We start from the raw sequence: 17,985 nt of genomic DNA, 5'->3' as shown, positions 1-17,985 counted from the left end.
ATTAATAATAGTGCTTTAATTAGATATACCCAACACAGAATGTCCAGTACTAAATTAAAAAATTATTGCCAATCCAGGAAGAGGATATTTGGTTGTCTGATGGAACGAAGGGAAAGATGGCCAAGAAATTTAATTCAGTTCCTATTTAAAGGTGAAGCTACTTAATTCACACTTTCTGAAACAATATGTGAATCGATACAGCTATCCTTCAAAGTTCACACTTCTCCAAATTTTGCAGTACACATCTCCGGCCCAGAAATGTGTTCATAAATGCATGTACTCGGGTAAAGTGTGCATAAAAACGCATGTATTTGTGAATGCAACACTTGAAATGCATTATATTTGGGGATACTGCTTTGCAAAAATGTGTATAAAAGGCAAAATTGCATACAAACTCATGTATATTAGGAGAAATTCAGTCTAAAATGCCAAAGAATTTTAATGAGGACTTGTTTTTAAAAATTGGAAATGAATGTGGCAATGTGGAGAACTGAAGGTAAGAAAAATGACAAACGGAGGGCAAACAAAATTTGACAGATTTGCCAATCCCTAGACATGGGGCAGGAATTCTCCCTTTAGAATTCCTTCCATAGGGAAGTTGAACAGGCTAATACAATCAGTGCCTTCTGCAAACAATTGAACATGTTTCTTTCCCAGCAAGAGTGGGGAGTTCTTGTTGTTGTTAACCAGGCGGGTAATTTTATGTTACTTCTACTATGCAATATGCAGTTTTATATTTTTATTTTATTCATTTATATAAAATATATTTATATATTGCTGTGTCATAAAAACATGCCACAGCCTTTTACAACAACATAAAAAACATAAAACCAAACAGTAGCATCGTAAAAAGTTTTTAAAAGGTCAAAAGCAAAAATGAATTAAAAACAAACATTAGTAGACCGTTCCCTACCACAAATTATGCAGTTGATTTTCCTGCACTTGAGGAAATCGTGGGGGTCAGCAGACTCAGAGTGCAATGGGTGAGTCTCACCCTGGTGAAACCACCTTCATGATCATAGTGTCTCCTCCGCCAGGTAAGCACTGTGTATTTTATTATGTTATTGGATTTGTTAAATTTATTTTTATTTTATTTTTATCATTGCTGCAGTTTTGCAGCCACCCTTAGGGCAAAATGCCATGGAGATGGGATGTAAAAAAGAAAATAAGTAACTATATACGTTGCTGCATAGATAATATTGTTTGAAATGTATGAGCAGCAGAAAGGACACCTGTAGGATATTTTAATAGGTCTGAACAGCCGGTTCGAGGGAGTGGGCCAAAGAGGTGATGATTGGGTCCAGAATGGGTAAGAGAAGAGTATAACTCTGCAGATAGGTGGGGATAGGAGAGGAATTAGTTTGGTCCACTTTTCCAACAGACTGATGGGGGGGGGGATTCATTCTGTCTGCTTTTCACAGTGAATGGATGTTCTTGAATTTGCTTGCAGATCAGAAAACAACTGCCAAATTACGCAGTTTTCTAGATTTCAGTGTGCAAAATGCATGCACAAAGCCAAACATTTTATGTATAAAATGTGCACTTTAAAGTGTGTATCTTATGTAAGTAGTATATAAAAATGTGTGCAAAATTTAACACAAATTCTAATGGCAATTAACTTTTCAGTATCTATATTACCTCAGAATATGTCAGAATATTCTCCAGATTCTAAGAAAATGATGTTACCAAAAATGTTCTTGTTTCTAACTCTACCTATCTGAATTGCAGCAAAGACTCTAGAGAAATGGCAAACAGTGATTATAACCTTTATTCTTCAGTGCAAGAGACCGAGACAGTGATGAACTGTATTGTCTCAACATCCCCAGAGAGTGGGTTATAGGTCTACCACATTTGTAAAGGCACCATGATGTGGGCCATATGCAAAATGTTATTAGTATGATAAACTATGTAAAAGAAAAGACTTGGATACAGTTGGAATAACAAACCTATTTGCAAAAGCAGAATTAAGGATATGGCGACCAGGGCTATCACCTATATCACCATTGATACCCTTTGCATTGCACCCCTCCTTCTAAGCACCTGATAGAAAACTGGCTGATACAAAATGGAGAGAGAGAAAAGGCTTCTACAGATTGATACTGTCAGAGCTGCCCTAGGTCCCAGCTCACAAAGGACCAACGCTGCTTCGTTGTTTAGTATAAAAGTCTTTATTGAAGTTCAGTTTCACTTCCACAGCCGCAGCGCGCAGCACTACGTCTCAAACTCTAGACCGCTGAAGCTCCATCTGAATCTCCTCCCCCCTGACACCAGTTTAAGACTCTAGCCTTGCTCCACCTCTTCCTTTGTTCTTTCCTCCTCTGGGTCCGCCTGTCCGTCGGGATCTCGCCCTTCCTAGACTCTTCTGACGCTGAGTCCCCTGACTCTTCCCCCTCCCTCCGTCGGGCTTTAGGACCTGGTTCCCAATCCAGGTTTCCTGCTGTCCCGCGCGCCTGTACATTTGAACTTGGCGCGCGCGCCCAGCCTCCCACCTTCCTTCTGACCGTTACACTGCTGCTGTCACTGCTCCCCCCTTCAGGGAGGCTAGCTGGAACTGACCTCCCCTCCGTTTCCCCACTTTCCGATGGGGGCGTGGTCAGCCCTGACTCATCTTCTCTCCCCGCTGGAGGAGAGGCTGGTCCTGACACATGTGACCCTTCCCCCCCACTACGCTCTGATGGGGAAGCTGGTCCTGATCCCCCGCTGCTGCTTTGGGAGTCCCCGCTGGCCCTTTGCTTCTGGTGCGTCCCCCCTGGGACCCCCCTTGCCCTCACCATCGGCGTCCCCTTCTGGGAATCTTCTGATTCGCTGGAGAAGCTCATGGAATCTTTCGGGTCACTGTCATACTCCCCTACGCTCCCCTCGGATTCCTCCCCTTCGCTCTCCATTTCCTCTCTCCCCTGTGCTTCTGCTCCTGAGCCCCTGACAGATACACTCTTATAAATATTATATTTCTCTTACAAGAGGGCAAATTATGAAAGAAAGGAGGGAATCTATCTATTAACACAAGGAACTTATCCCTTTTATTCTGGTAATGGCACGATTACTGATAGCAAAAGACTGGAAAGGCCACATCGCACAATGGAAAGAGAAAGTATGGACAATTGTTTTAGCTGGTAAACTAACTAAGGGAGCACATTCCCTGAATAACCATAGAATCATATCATGGAATTGTAGTGTTGGAAGGGACCTCGCAGGTCATCTAGTCCAACCCCCTGCAATGCAGGAAACTCTTGCCCAACATGGGGCTCGAACCCATGACTCTGAGGTTAAGAGTCTTGTGCTTGTATCTGACATGGATATTTTATTGAAATACAGCACCATTATATAAAATACTCCAATGAACACCCTGATGACTGGTACCCACCTCTGTTCTGGAGGAGTGGGTGGGAGTGGGGATGCTTTTGAATTCTGGTGCTGGAGGAGACTCTTAAGAGTCCCATGGACTGCAAGAAGATCAAACCGATCCATTCTTAAGGAAATCAGCCCTGAGTGCTCACTGGAAGGACAGATCCTGAAGCTGAGGCTCCAATACTTTGGCCACCTCATGAGAAGAGAAGGCTCCCTGGAAAAGACCCTGATGTTGGGAAAGATGGAGGGCACAAGGTGAAGGGGGCGACAGAGGACGAGATGGTTGGATAGTGTTCTCAAAGCTACCAGCATGAGTTTGAGCAAACTGCGGGAGGAAGTGGAAGACAGGAGTGCTTGGCGTGCTCTGTTCCATGGGGTCACGAAGAGTCGGACACGACTAAACGACTAAACAACAAATGTTCATGCCTGTATTCTTTTTCTTTAAAATTAATATATATATATTGTATTAAAACAGATCCTAATATCTGACTTTGTGTGTTTTAATAAATCTATGCAGCCCACCTAAAAGACTTGTAAACTTATCTCTACCTTAGCAGCAAAAAAAGAAAAAAGAAAAAAAGAAGTATAATGAACTCCCCTCTGATCTCAACAGTTGGCAGCATTCATCTTGTTGTGGTGTCCTTTTCTGGAACAGGCCGCATATCATTATGCTTATGATATATAAAAACATGAAGCATTTTCAATTGCGTGTTCAGACCCAGAGACCTCCCTCCTAAATAAAGACACATTTGACTCAAATTTTAGTTTTGGTTTTTGGAAGAATTTAGGCCACAACTTTATTGATTACAGAAAAGTGAGTGGTTGCATAGGCTCTGGTTCGACTAGCTCCCTACACCCTTGGAGGTAGCGCTGACCCAGAGCTCTATCATACGTCAGCCAAGGGTGAACACCTGAGGAAGGTGAAAAGCCTGGGAGCAGACTCTATTCACTCCCCAGATGCTCCCCTGGACTCAGGCATGGACACAACCTCTTTTGGGGGGTTGGCCAAACCAAGCTGAGAACCTGGATTCCTTTAACGGAATACCCTTCACATAAGGATGGTGAGACCGTTCTCCCATCCCTATTAAATGAACCAGTGCCTATCCGCAATCTTACAAGTTGTGATGAATTGCTACGCAGCAGGCAAAACCCAAATGGCAACAGCCAATCAGCCAAGTGGGAAAATTCCTGCCATGCCCCTGTCCCAACGACAGACAACACACGACGGCATAGCAAGGTCAATCGCAAAAGGCCCTAAAATTAGGGAGAGGTGGGCGGGTGTTCCGAATGCATGAGCCGAAAGAGGAAGCTCCGGGTCACGTGCATGGGTTTATAAAGGTCTCTCGATCCATTTAGACTGCAACCCCATTGGCCTGATGGAAACCCAGCGTCAAGGGACCTACCAATCGGGTGTTGTGGCTATCCAATGGACCCACTCACAACCAAGAAGTCAGTCTCCAGATCTCGCCACAACACATGCCCTTTTAGGGAGGACACGATCTGTGGTATAAGAACATAGGAAGCTCCCTGTGTCAGGTGCTTAACCCATCTAGTTCAGTATTGTCTACACTGGTCTAGGACCAGGGAAACTGAGTTTCATCATATTTTCCTTCTCATCCACGAAACACATTGGGTGACCTTGGGACAGACATTATCTCTCAGCTTTAGTTACCTTGCAGAGATGCTGTGAAGAGAACATGTTGCGAGAGATGAAATATTCAGTGTCCCAAGTCCCTTGGAGGAGGAATGCTGGGATTTATAATAACAAACCTCAATAATTTCTCTTTGTAAAGTGACACGTTTGACTTGAAAAGCCGGTGCTTCCTTCTCATCTCAGTTATAATGAAGGAAAATGTTTGCGATTCTTTCAAAATCATTGGCGTTTCACATATGCAAATCAGGTAGGTATATAAACGTTGAGTAACCTCTCTGCCTCTTCCAGCTGAGCAGCAAAGTGAACTATGCTTAGCAAAGAATGCTGGACTGGAAAAACCTCCTAACCCATCAATTAAGGAGCAACTGCTCTCCAGAGCTACAATAAAAGGCATTGAAAATGTATGAAGATATTAAATGAACCAGTCTATCACATAGTGTATATATATTTATGCGGAGCAGGAATATTTGGATAAGAATAATACAGTGTGAAAATCCCTGGTCAACTTTTTTTTTTAAAAAAGAAAAAGAAAAAATAGTTTAACCACTAGACTGAAAAAGTTTAGACTTAAGGGATAGTTGATGATGGTTTAACATACTAAAACAGTGAGGAAAATGTTCTTTAAAAAAGAGGTTTAAAATATACCTCGCCAGTGATGGATTTTATTACAAATACCATAAGAGCTTGGTAAATGGGCCGAAGTTGCATGCGTGATGTCACACATGAGGTCTAGACATTGGGAGCAGCCAGGGGCAGAGCTGCTGCCAGAGCGGGAGGGGGGGCTGCTTTGACCCTCCTTCCTCTCCATGCCAGGAGGAAGAGGAGGAGGAGGAGCTGGACACTGAAGTCAGACTGCACTCAGCATCCTATGCCCCCTGATTTCTTGGGGACATAAAAGGTAAAGGGACCCCTGACCATTAGGTCCAGTCGTGACCGACTCTGGGGTTGCAGCGCTCATCTCGCTTTATTGGCCGAGGGAGCCGGGGTACAGCTTCTGGGTCATGTGGCCAGCATGACTAAGCCGCTTCTGGCGAACCAGAGCAGCACACAGAAATGCCGTTTACCTTCCTGCCAGAGCGGTACCTATTTATCTACTTGCACTTTGACATGCTTTCGAACTGCTAGGTTGGCAGGAGCTGGGACCGAACAATGGGAGCTCACCCCCGTAGTGTCAAACCGCTGACCTTCTGATCGGCAAGTCCTAGGTTCTGTGGTTTAACCCACGGCGCCACCCACGTCCCTTTTTCTTGGGGACATGGGGGGGGGGCAAATGGCTTGGCTCCCATGTTGGTGCCCCTGCCACATAACATGGTTAGTTCCCGGAAGAAGTCACAATTCTCCTCAGACACTGATGGAGGGGGAAGTGTGGCGCTACATCTAGTAAGGGCTTCCATAACCGATTCAGGTAGCTGTATCCGTTCCAATTATCAAAAGGGTTTTAGAAGTCCTGCACAAAATGTACCATATTTTTCGCTCTATAAGACGCACTTTTTCCCTCCTAAAAAGAAAGGGGAAATGTGTGTGCGTCTTATGGAGCGAATGCAGGCTGCGCAGCTATTGCTGAAGCCAGAACAGCAAGAGGGATTGCTGTGCAGCAATCCCTCTTGCTGTTCTGGCTTCAGGGACAGCTGCGCAAAGCCTCTTCAACAACATTTGATTCTGAATATTTTTTTTTCTTGTTTTCCTCCTCTAAAAACTAGGTGCGTCTTATGGTCGGGTGCGTCTTACAGAGCGAAAAATATGGTAACTAAGAAAAATAATCTTTTTTTGCTGCCAGCATTTTACACCCTCACAATGCCTTGCACCTAGCAACGCTGTGAGGCATTGCGTGTTTGCTTGCAGAAGGGTGGGTGTGTGGCTGCCACACATTATATATATATATATATCTGGAGAGCATAAAGAGAAAGCAAAATTTGGGACATTTGATTCCAGAAATCTGAATCCTAAGATTAACATCAATACAAAAGAGTTAGAGGAGGAACAAGATACAATTTTCAGGTTAAATAATTAACTGAAACATTTTCTGAAATTTGTTACTATGGATTGTATAGCTCCACAGATATTAATTTTAATCATATAATCTAATCTTTATTGATTTCTCACCTGCCACAATTTGGTATAAAACGTAACCACGTTGTATCTTTTTTAAAATAAAAAAATGCTAGCTGAAAAATCACAATTCATTTCTGTGGCGAAACCTTCTATTGAAGTAACCCCTCATTTACCTCAGCAATTGATCCCTTTAAATAGAAACAGAACCATTAGCTTTGCTGGAGAGGGAGCACAGATGAGGAGAGGAGAGGACTTCAGTTCCTTCTCTAGAGTGATGGGTTTAACAGCACCCTATGCAGAAGTGGGTTGTTTATTTGGTTTCCCACCCTCAAGCATGAGATTATTCTCTTAATGGAGGAAAGATTTTATCTTGCTATTTCCAGAGGAAACCAGAACCACACTCCACTGCAGTCATCAGTGCTCTGGATCACGGGGAATGACAGCTTCCCTCTACAACTTTGCTTCTCATTGGGAGAAAGATGACTGGTATTTCCAGGGAAGATAGCATCCCTGAAACACTGTCAGTTCTTACAGGAAGCAAAGCCCAAGGTGGCATGGGTAGAAAAAAGCATTCACTACTTCAGGCCAGCAAAAGGTCGAAAGTCCAGGCATTCTCACTCTAATGAATATACCTGGAAGGAAACCTCCTACGGTATGAAAAGAAATTGATTGGAGAGGGCCTGAATGCATACAACAAAGTGTCAGCGCCCCAATGAAGTTTTATGAGAATGACCTTTGAGGTCAGCTTGGATAATATCACAGCCTTGTGCTATATATCTTACTGATAAATACAGCTGAAATTGCCTTGAGCGCCAACTTGCAGCTCAACTGGTTAATAATGAGAACAGAATGAACTTAACTACAGGCACATGGTGGGATTTCTAGTCTCAGTTGTCTCCCTTGGCTTGTAGTTTCTAGTATGGACAAATACTTAGGAGTGGCTGCAGAAATAAAACAGGCAAAATATTTTACACGCAAGAACAGTTGTTTTTTAACTGAATGTCTAAGGGTTCCTCTAAACAACTTATTTATTCAGCATTTCTCCTGGTTTGCATGCACAAAGCCTATGCACAGGTTATGTGGGACCTGGTCTTTGTTGAGTATTTATTCTTATTTGTGGGGCAGATATGCTACAATCTGATTTTCTTGTGGGATGTTTCTACGTATTCTTATTAATCATTTACTCATTCTGCACCTTTCGCTGCATTTCCCCATTACCTTCCTAGAAGTCAGGTTGGGGGTGTGTGTGTGGATTTGTTACACTAGGGGGCAGATCCCTTTAATCCACTGTAATTTCTGGTATGTGATTGAACAATAACAGTGTGAAGGAGCCCTAACAGGCTAATTTGGGACTATGCCAATATAGTCTCTGGATAGATAGTTGTGCAGAAACCTTATTTCTGGCTTTCCCCAGAAAACACCTTCAGAGACTGTTTAGATAGGTGGTTATTATGTTGTGGATCTGCAAAGTCCACTATTGACAGCACAATCCCCGCAAAAGGGTGAGCTCCTGTTGCTTTCTCCCAGCTCCTGCCAATCTAGCAGTTCGAAAGCATACCAGTGCAAGTAGATAACTAGGTACCACTGTGGTTGGAAGGTAAACAACATTTCCGTGCACTCTGGTTTCTGTCAGTGTTCCGTTGCGCAGGAAGCGGTTTAGTCATGCTGGCCACATGTCCTGGAAAGCTGTCTGTGGACAAACGCTGGCTCCCTTTGCCTGAAGCAAGATGAGCGCCGCAATCCCATAGTAGCCTTTGACTGGACTTAACTGTCCAGGGGTCCTTTACCTTTACAGCTCAGGTGCAGGTGTAGATTCATGTTACCCTAGCTCTGTGGAAGTTTATTTTCCATCAGTGGCTATTGTAGGACCAATCCAACACCATGGGCAAGTGCAAATTGCTTCCCAACTTTGGAATGGGCCTTGAGCCAGTGTTTTCTTTTAGATGGGCAATAGTGTTGTCATATATTTGATTCCATTCAGGTGACCTTGGGAACCGCGGCAGAAATGCCCAGCACATATAAATGTAAAATAAATTTGAGTGCTAATTTTATCAGACTGTGATTGCTGCCTGCAATTTGTTCACACAGAGTTGAGTACATTTGTTGATAAGATGGAAATGTTATGTAATTTGTCCTTGCTGCATACAATTTATGGAAGCATACCTTACAATAATCACTGTGCAGGCATTAATTAATCGAATTCATACAAATTGTGTTCCATACCTACAATATAAATGAATTAGGTAGCTCAGGACTTATCACACAATCATACAATTAGTCCCTCCTCATATTTCTGTGACAGGCAATAATTCATGTAAATCTCGACTTATTCTCTGCAGTGAATTCTGGTTACTTCCAGTAGCACCACAAATGGTGAATCTGACTGCCAGGTTTAGGTTTATGTCTATTTTTCATGTCCATATTTCAGAGTATGGGTAAACACCACTGACTTTGAAATAGCCTGGAGAAGTCCAAAATTCCCTTTATATACCCTTTCCCCTCTATGTGTGTTCAATGATGGCAATGGGTGTTCAAAGGAGCCTAGAATTATCCATGCATCCCGTCCGTATCCTTTCTAGAAAAATTTGATCCTTTCTGCAGCCCCCCAAGGCACAATTTAATGGGTGGGGTCATTATATGTAGAAGGGTTCCGCATAAAAGGAGACAGATTGGATGCTTCCACACATGGACAGCCTACCTGATATATTGAGTCTCATGAGAACAGTTGGCCTCATTAGATCTGACACAAAGCCTCCCAACTCCTGGTTCCCTGTCTGGAGTAGTCAAGTCCTCTCTGCCACCTTTCTGCCCATTCAGAAAGATATAATACTCACACACATTCCAGCCTTTATCATATTAAAATGTTCTCCAGTGGCATGCAAGTTGGACCTGAATCCAGAGACTCTGATGTTCCATCACAGTAGATCCTTTATATATTGACTAGAATGCTAAACTGTTTGATAGTCAATTGAGTATGGCCATGTCATCCTTTTCATAAAGGCAGCATAGGGGCGATTGCTGTATCAGGCTGACTTAAATTGAGAGGGCTGTATCTGTTATCAGGCAATGTCTATGTCTGAAGAGCACTCTGTATAACTTTGCAGGTGAAGTGTGTGTGTGTGTGTGTGTGCGCGCATGCATATTTCATAGGCACAGCCATCTCCTGCAATTTAAGACTGGATATTTATCAGCTGAGAAGCTCTAAATATTCCCTTTTTATGATTATAATAACTGGTCACCCATCTTTTATAATAACAGAGAGAAGGAGAATTTCTAGACATTGGATTTCTCTGGTGGTTTTTTTTTAAGGGGTCATATACTGGTAGTCACATGAGTACATATGGTAAGCCAGTATATTTTCAAGTGATGGTTGATCCTATATATAAATTAATATGCCAATATTGGTTTCAGTTAGTTTCTCATTCATCTGATCTTAAATTCAGTTTGTCCCACTTCCACATCAGTTTGCAAATAAAAATAATGTACACATTTTGGGGTGCATTTATTTCAATCTATGCATCTTGGCAAACAAGTGTTCCCAAATGTGATACATTGTTGTACATTATTTTCAGCAATATACACAATTTTGCGTCCACTTTCCCACAGTATACACTTTTCTGCACACCTTTTCTTGCTGGTGAAGTGCGTGCTGTGTTATGAATCACATATTGGAAGTGCAGATTAGGTAGGTTTGCATTAAATTAATTTCTCCCCCATTCTTCCAAGTTCATATAATAACTCTGCACTGTAAAATAAGAGGTTTGTTTCTTTTTATTCTTTCCCATCCCATCTTCCTTCCACCCCTATTTTTTCCAAAAGCATTCATGGGATTCAGGAAGTGACATCCGCTCACTTGTCTTCATTAGGATTTTTATTTATGTTTGAGCTTTGTGGTGAGAATGTTGAAAATCCCTCTAGAGCATATGAAGCAGAATATATACAATATTTCCCTTCTCTTGTTGATTTTCAAATAAGAAGTATACAAGCAAGCTGTGAAGAGCCAGTTGCCATCAAAGGTCTATTTCTCCAGGGATCAGCATAAGTGTTCTTTTACTAGAACAAGTTAAAGAATGATTGCAACAACACATTTGATGGAAACTAGTCTTTCAACCCCTGTGGTACCTTTTATCTCTACTGGAAATTGGATTAATTCAAGTCTTTCTTTTCCTGCTATTTATATTTCTAAGATCCTCAGCGAAGTCTTTCATCTAGAAATTCATATACCAATCTGCTTAAAATTCATGGCATAGGATCTGAATATCCATCCTGGCAGACATACTGAAAATTCTCTGTGTTTAGTTCTATTTGAATTGTTAGCAAACAAGTCTCAATATGCAGGATGTTTATAATTCAGTAAGATGATGCTAGGAAGCACAATAGGGGAAGAGCAAGAAAATATGTCTCAGCTATAAACACATTGTGTGATCACATTTCAGCCCTCAAACCATCCCAGACTATTCCTCTCAGAGTATTTCAACTGCAGGCTACATTTTCCTGAATTTGTTCATACCCTTCGTCCAACAATTTGTTGCAGGCAAGGTGATTCCAGTGCATGCAAGGATCAATCCCCTTGTCTCCAAGAGACTGCCTATTCCTTTCAATAAAAGAGAACTTTCCTGCATACAGTGGAACGGACTGTGTATATACATGTATTCCCCTACATTAAATGATTAGAGAAACAAATTCACATATGTATCAATGTATCTAGAGTCAAATCGAGTGTGCCCAGGCCTTTTGCGCACTTCTTGCAAAGCAGCTGCCTCATCTCCTCACAGCCACCCCAAACGTCAGTGTGAAGCAGTCTGCACAGACAGCAGTGAACAGCAGGAATCCCTATGACCACAGCAACAGCAGGCCCAGGTACAGTGGTACAGGTTACAGACTCCACTAACCCAGAAATAGTACCTCAGATTATGAACTTTGCTTCAGGATGAGAACAGAAATCGTGTGGTGGCGGCGTGGGAGGCCCCATTAGCTAAAGTGCTACCTCAGGTTAAGAACAGTTTCAGGTTAAGAACCGACCTCCAGAACGAATTAAGTTCTTAACCCGAGGTACCACTGTATAAGACACAAAGGGGGAATCCTGCTGGACACATAGAACCAGGGGTGTAGGAAGGGGGGTGGGGGCAGGCTGCCATCATGCCATCATGGGGGTGTGTGTGACAAATTATCAAGGAATAATTATTGCCCTAATAGGACGGTTCATAAAAACTTTTTTTTTTAAAAAATGCCTGCTCCAAAAGTCCACTAGGGATTATTTAGCTATATATGAAATTTCATGCATATCAGTTAATATCTTGACCCTCCTCCACGAAAATAGCTGTTTACTTGGCCGTTTTCCTATGTCGTGAAATTTCAATTCAGTGGAGCAGCACCTGCACTTTGTAACTCCCCGCCTATTGCAACAAAGCACGTGCCTTTGCTAGACTCTTCGGGCACCTGCTAAAAGCATTCTTCTTTGGGCAAGCATACCTAGATGCTTAGGAAGTTGAAGTAATTTTAATCTTAATATTTTAGCTTTTGTATGTTTTAAAGTAGGATTGTTATTTTTTCTTGATATTACTGTTGTGGGGTTTTTTTGTTTTTTGTTTTGGTAAACCACTTTGCAGGTTTTTTAAAAAATAATTTTATTAAATAAATAAACAATAAAAATAAATAAAATAAGGCAAGCCAAAACACAATCCATCCTGTAGTTTTAAGTATCTGTCCACAGTCGCCTACTTGTTATCAGAGGCCCAGAATCCACATTCCTTTGTAAGAAAATTTGAAATAACGTAAAACCATTTTTGCAGGCAAACCCTTCCTAGGCCTCTGTGTAGAACTCCGCTTACACTGGCATAGATAAAACCCTTTCAATTTATTTAAATGCACATTGCATTTTTTTCGTATTTTTATATTAAAAAAACTTCAGCAATTCACTGAAGTTGATAGGACTGAAGACGACTAAAAGTTCATCGAATGCATACTCAGCTAATATGCCATAGGATACAAGCCGTCTCTACACATGTACAATCATGTATACGAAACAGTGTAAACTTGTTTATGTGTACAGGTCAGCTATTGTGTACACAGGAACACAGACTGCACACTCGCTGAACACTGCACTTGAATGACTGTAGGAGTGCACAGCTCAGCTGTTTTGTACATAGGTACGCAGGTTTTACTGCCAGTGAATGTAATGTGGGAATACCCCCTACTGTGAAATAAAGATCCTAAGATTGACCACAGGGAATGCATTGAGAAATTCTTTGAGAACTGTGTGTGGCCATTGTTGATTGAGGCCATAGGGAGGAAAAATACTTGAATGACTCAGTCAGCATATGTCAGAACTTAGGATGCATTTTTTTTGCACATCTTTTTAAAACGTTGGACAGGTATTTTTGGTTGAGACCTAATTAGCAGTTGTTTTTATGAAAAGTGTTCGTAAGAACTCTGGAAGCCACAAGAAGTCACTCCCTTTGAAAAGAACTCACAGCCCGCCAGCTATGTCAAAGTAAATCATCTAATTGCCCAGTCATTAAAAGGATTTTGCCAGGGTATTCATCACTTTTGAGTTGTGTGTTTGAAGAACTATGAAAGGACTTCAACCTTTGCAGATGGAAGAGACTGTAGGCATTTTGATGGTTTTCCATTTAAAAAAAGAAAAAGAAAGATATCTATCCTCCATTTGGAGCAGACTAATAATTATTTCTCAGGGTCTTCTGCTGCATGCATTACATAGCCCTTCAGTAACAACAGACTGAATTTTCACATTTCTGAACTTGAGTGGGGTGAAGTGTAATATTTATGTATCATAATCTACTGCAGCAATTAATGTGACAGTTGCCAGTGTGTGCACAATAACTTGACATAGATTTAGTAGTAACAGTGGCTTGTGTGTGTGTGTGTGGGGGGGGAAACATGTGCCTAAAAGCTACAGGACATTTACATGGACTACTTAAGCTTGGCTAGATTGTGGCAGTAGGCCACAGCCAAACAAGCTCACTTATATTATGAAAAATTGTGCATCTTTACTCCCCCCCCAATCCACAAGTTATTGGAAACAACTGCTGTTCGTGCTCATATAACAATAGTCTAGCCTACTTACAGGGCTGCTGAAGAGATAAAGGGGGGGGTATAATGCACTCAACCTTGAGATTGTGAGAGATAAATTAGCAAGCTACTCATATTTAATGTTTTCCATATCTCATGTAAGGAAAAATAAGCATACAATATCCAGAAAAGCAGATACACACCATTTAACTGCAACATTCCACCATCCTGATTTTATAGCAAAATACCAAAACTGGAAAAAGTTTGCCAACCATAATAAGCAACAGAAAGCACTAAACAAACCAACAAACCCCTAAGTATGTACAGTTTCACAACTTTGATATCTGACCTACCAACTCTCAGCCAGCCAACCACACAGAGCTGCTGTGAATATAAAAAAGCAGGGAGGGGAAGATAATATACACAGGCCTGAGCTCCTGGGAGGAGAAGCGAGATGAACACATACAACAAACATCCAATACTCTAGGCACAAGCCATTTCCCAACTGAGTAAAATACACACCAAAAAACCATCTTGCCAACCTTGATAAACAAACACAGCACCCTTGTGCTAAAGTACAGTCTATAGGAATCTTAATTTGCTGCAGCGGTATGGTGTTTGACTGTTTTTGTAATTTAATATTCATTTTGTCAGGGTTTTGGGGTTTTTTTGTATGGTTACTATATCGTAATAAATAAAAGCCCAGTGATGACCAACATTAGCTGTGTGGAAAACAGGAAATGGGGTGGATATTACCATATTTTCTCTGTAAGAAGGAAGAGTTACTTCCAAGTACAGAATACCAACACTTGGCAATTGCATTTTATACCTGGACAGTGAATGAACAAAATAATGTGGAAACAAAAGGAAGTGTTTAAACAAACATACCCCAATACAGTGGCAGTCTATTCTCCTCCATCTTGAGCCAGGCTAGCAGCAACAGCAATGAGCGTCACCTGTTTTCTTTCCCCTCACCTGTTGTTCTGGGAGGCTCCGCCTCCCAAGTCCCAGGTGGGAGTGGTTATCATTCTTTGCTCTGATTGCTTAGCAACAGTGATACTGTGGTAAACCACCCTTAGCAACCGCAGCTTCTATGTATGGGCCTAGTCAGTGCCTTCATGTTTTGCTTTCTAACTTACTGAATTACCTTGCTTAAAAACAAACAAACTGAAAGCTAAGAATTTGGTCACCCTGCTGGCTCAGGGCCCAGTACCTGTGTATCACTTGTACAGTGGTTCTGGTTATTGTGGGGGGGGGGAGAGGCCTTGAGTCCCCCACCCATTGTTTATACATTATAGGGTAAACAAATACCGCTTGTGCAGCCTGCAAAGTTCACAGAACTCAAATATTTCAGTATTCTTTTGTGCATGCAGTTTTTCAAAATGCAAAGCTAGCTGCAGAATGGCGTCTCTTCATTGGAGCCTCTCCCCCCCCCCCCAAAAAAGAAGGCCTTTTAAAGAACACTTTTAAAGCTGCCATTTTGCTCAGGTTTTACAACTTGTATTCTGGAAAGTAGGATAGCAGTTGAGGCCTTTGAGGAACTAATAAACATCGAAGTCTGATAAAGAATATTAAAGAATAAAGATAATAATGCCCATAGTTGTTACAATAATGCTATATGATCATCTTCAGGTCAAGAATTTCTCAATACTTTCAGGATATGGCTGGTAGTGTATATCTTGTCAATTAATTTACTTTCTGCAGCATTACTGCAGATTTTCCTTCTTTATCATGTCGTCTGCTTAAAGCTAAGTAGTTTTGCTACTTATAAAATTTGTGTTTTATATGAAAAGAGGAACAAAGCAAAGGGAAGCGGGAACAGAACAAATGTTAGGAATCACAGGGATGGAAATGTCAGTAGTATAAGAACATTACATTATTCACTTAATGCTAAAATTGCCATGGAGAAATTCATAGCAACTTTATCATGTAGTAATAGTAACACAATTAACATAGAATTGGAAAAATAGCTTGATCCCCATGTCTGTACTTTGAAGATCCAAAACATGACAAGTGGTTAAAGGACTTTGGCAAAAGTATTGCAGGGTTTAGCAGTGAGAACCCCGTGTTTTGCAGCACCCCAGAAACAGAGCAATAGGCACTCAAACCTGGGTGTCATATTGTCAGCCCAAAACCAAATGTCATCTGATTCACTCCAAATTGGCGCCAAACATTGGGGGAAGTTTTGCAGTAGCGTTTTGCAGTGAAACTCCCACGTTTTGAAGCACCCCAGAAACAGAGCAATACCCACTCAAGTCTAGGGTTAAAAAGCTCACCAAAACCCAATATTGTCTCACTCCAAACCAGTGCCGAACTTTGGCAAAAGCATTGCAGGGTTTTGTAGCAAAACCCCCACATTTTGCAGTGCCCCACAAATGGAGCAATGGCCACTGAAACTCAGGGTTCAAGAGATCACCTCATATTGGGGGGGGTAAGCTTTTGAGCCCTTGGTTTGAGTGGCTACTGCTCCATTTGTGGGACACTGCAAAATGCGGTGGTTTTGTTGCAAAATGCTGCAAAACTTTTGCCAAAGTTGGGTGCCTGTTTAGAGTGAATTGGACAACGGTGGGGTTTTTGTGACCTTTTGACCCTCAGGTTTGAGTGGCTATTGCGCTGTCTGTGGGGCGCCGCAAAATGTGGGGGTTTCACTGCAAAATGCTACAGAACTTTTGCCAAAGTTTGGTGCTGCAAAACAACTGCAGAACTTTGGCACTGGTTTTGAGGGGAATCCCAGATTTGGGGGTTTGTAGTTAATGAAGCCCATATTTGCTACCCAAACTGTGAACTAGCAGACATTCTATCTCGCTACCTCATGAGACAAATCCTCTCATGGTGTCAGCCATTAAAAGCTGGGTTTGTTTGAAAATGGATGAGTTTGCACGAGTCACTTTGAAGAAGAGTTTGGATTTGATATCCAGCTTTATCACTACCCAAAGGAGTCTCAAAGTGGCTAGCATTCTCCTTTCCCTTCCTCCCCCACAACAAACACTCTGTGAGGTGAGTGGGGCTGAGAGACTTCAGAGAAGTGTTACTAGCCCAAGGTCACCCAGCAGCTGCAGGTGGAGGAGCGGAGACGCGAACCCGGTTCACCAGATTACGAGTCTACCGCTCTTAACCACTACACCACACTGGCACATTGGATAGATTCAAAAGGGAAGCAGGCTACTTTTACAATGATGCTGATGATAAACTTACTTCATTCCCCAAACCAATCTGCAGCTCTGAAAAGCAGCTTTCTGTAAATGCAACCATCTCTGATTTGAGTGAGCATCCCATCATGAATTCAGTGATGAAGGTGTTCACCAGTAGCACATACTTGTCTCTTCCCCACTCCAGTCTACACTGTACAAGCTGTGAGAGTTGGCTGCTCTAGTGTGACATTCTTCCACCCACTACTTGACAATAAAATCATACAGGCTTCAGTGCAGCTTAGACAAAAACAAATAACAGCCTGCAAAACAGAGGTGCTTTCTCTTTTATACAATTCATATATATATATAACCTTGGGAAGGGAGCACAAAGCAATATTAGGAATAATAGACAAAATTACAGAGTGATATAAAATTGTTGCATGATTCATTTAATGGTAAAATGACAAGGTAGAAACTATACAATGTAAAAATAGCAAGGCAATCAAAATTGCAACTGGAGGAGGGTAGAAATCTTACTTTCCTTATTGGAAATTAACTATACATTCCTTTCACAATTCAACCTGCCAATATTGGAATGCTTGGCAGTGGCTTTGATTTTCAGCTCCACCAAATTAACAAGCCTGTTGCAACAAGAAAACCCCCACAAATCTTTGATCCTCTAGGGCATAACTAGAGTTTAGTTTGCTGCTTCTATCTCACACAGCAGAAAGGAAAGTGTGCATTCCACAGATCTGCAGTGATGAACCT

At 41.7% G+C, this 17,985-nt stretch overlaps 1 non-coding gene across 1 annotated transcript; it reads right to left on the bottom strand.

Annotated features, from left to right (window-relative positions):
- Nucleotides 1-884: 884 nt before the first annotated feature.
- LOC128411660 (U1 spliceosomal RNA) lies at nt 885-1,045 on the bottom strand. The gene has a single exon (XR_008329872.1). It is a non-coding gene; the product is annotated as a U1 spliceosomal RNA (small nuclear RNA).
- Between the last annotated feature and the right edge of the window lie 16,940 nt (nt 1,046-17,985).

The sequence above is a fragment of the Podarcis raffonei genome, chromosome 3 (genome assembly GCF_027172205.1).
Source record: "Podarcis raffonei isolate rPodRaf1 chromosome 3, rPodRaf1.pri, whole genome shotgun sequence".
In the NCBI taxonomy this organism is placed as follows: domain Eukaryota; kingdom Metazoa; phylum Chordata; class Lepidosauria; order Squamata; family Lacertidae; genus Podarcis; species Podarcis raffonei.
Note: the sequence above shows the minus strand (reverse complement) of the source record. Positions and strands in the feature narration are given on the sequence as shown.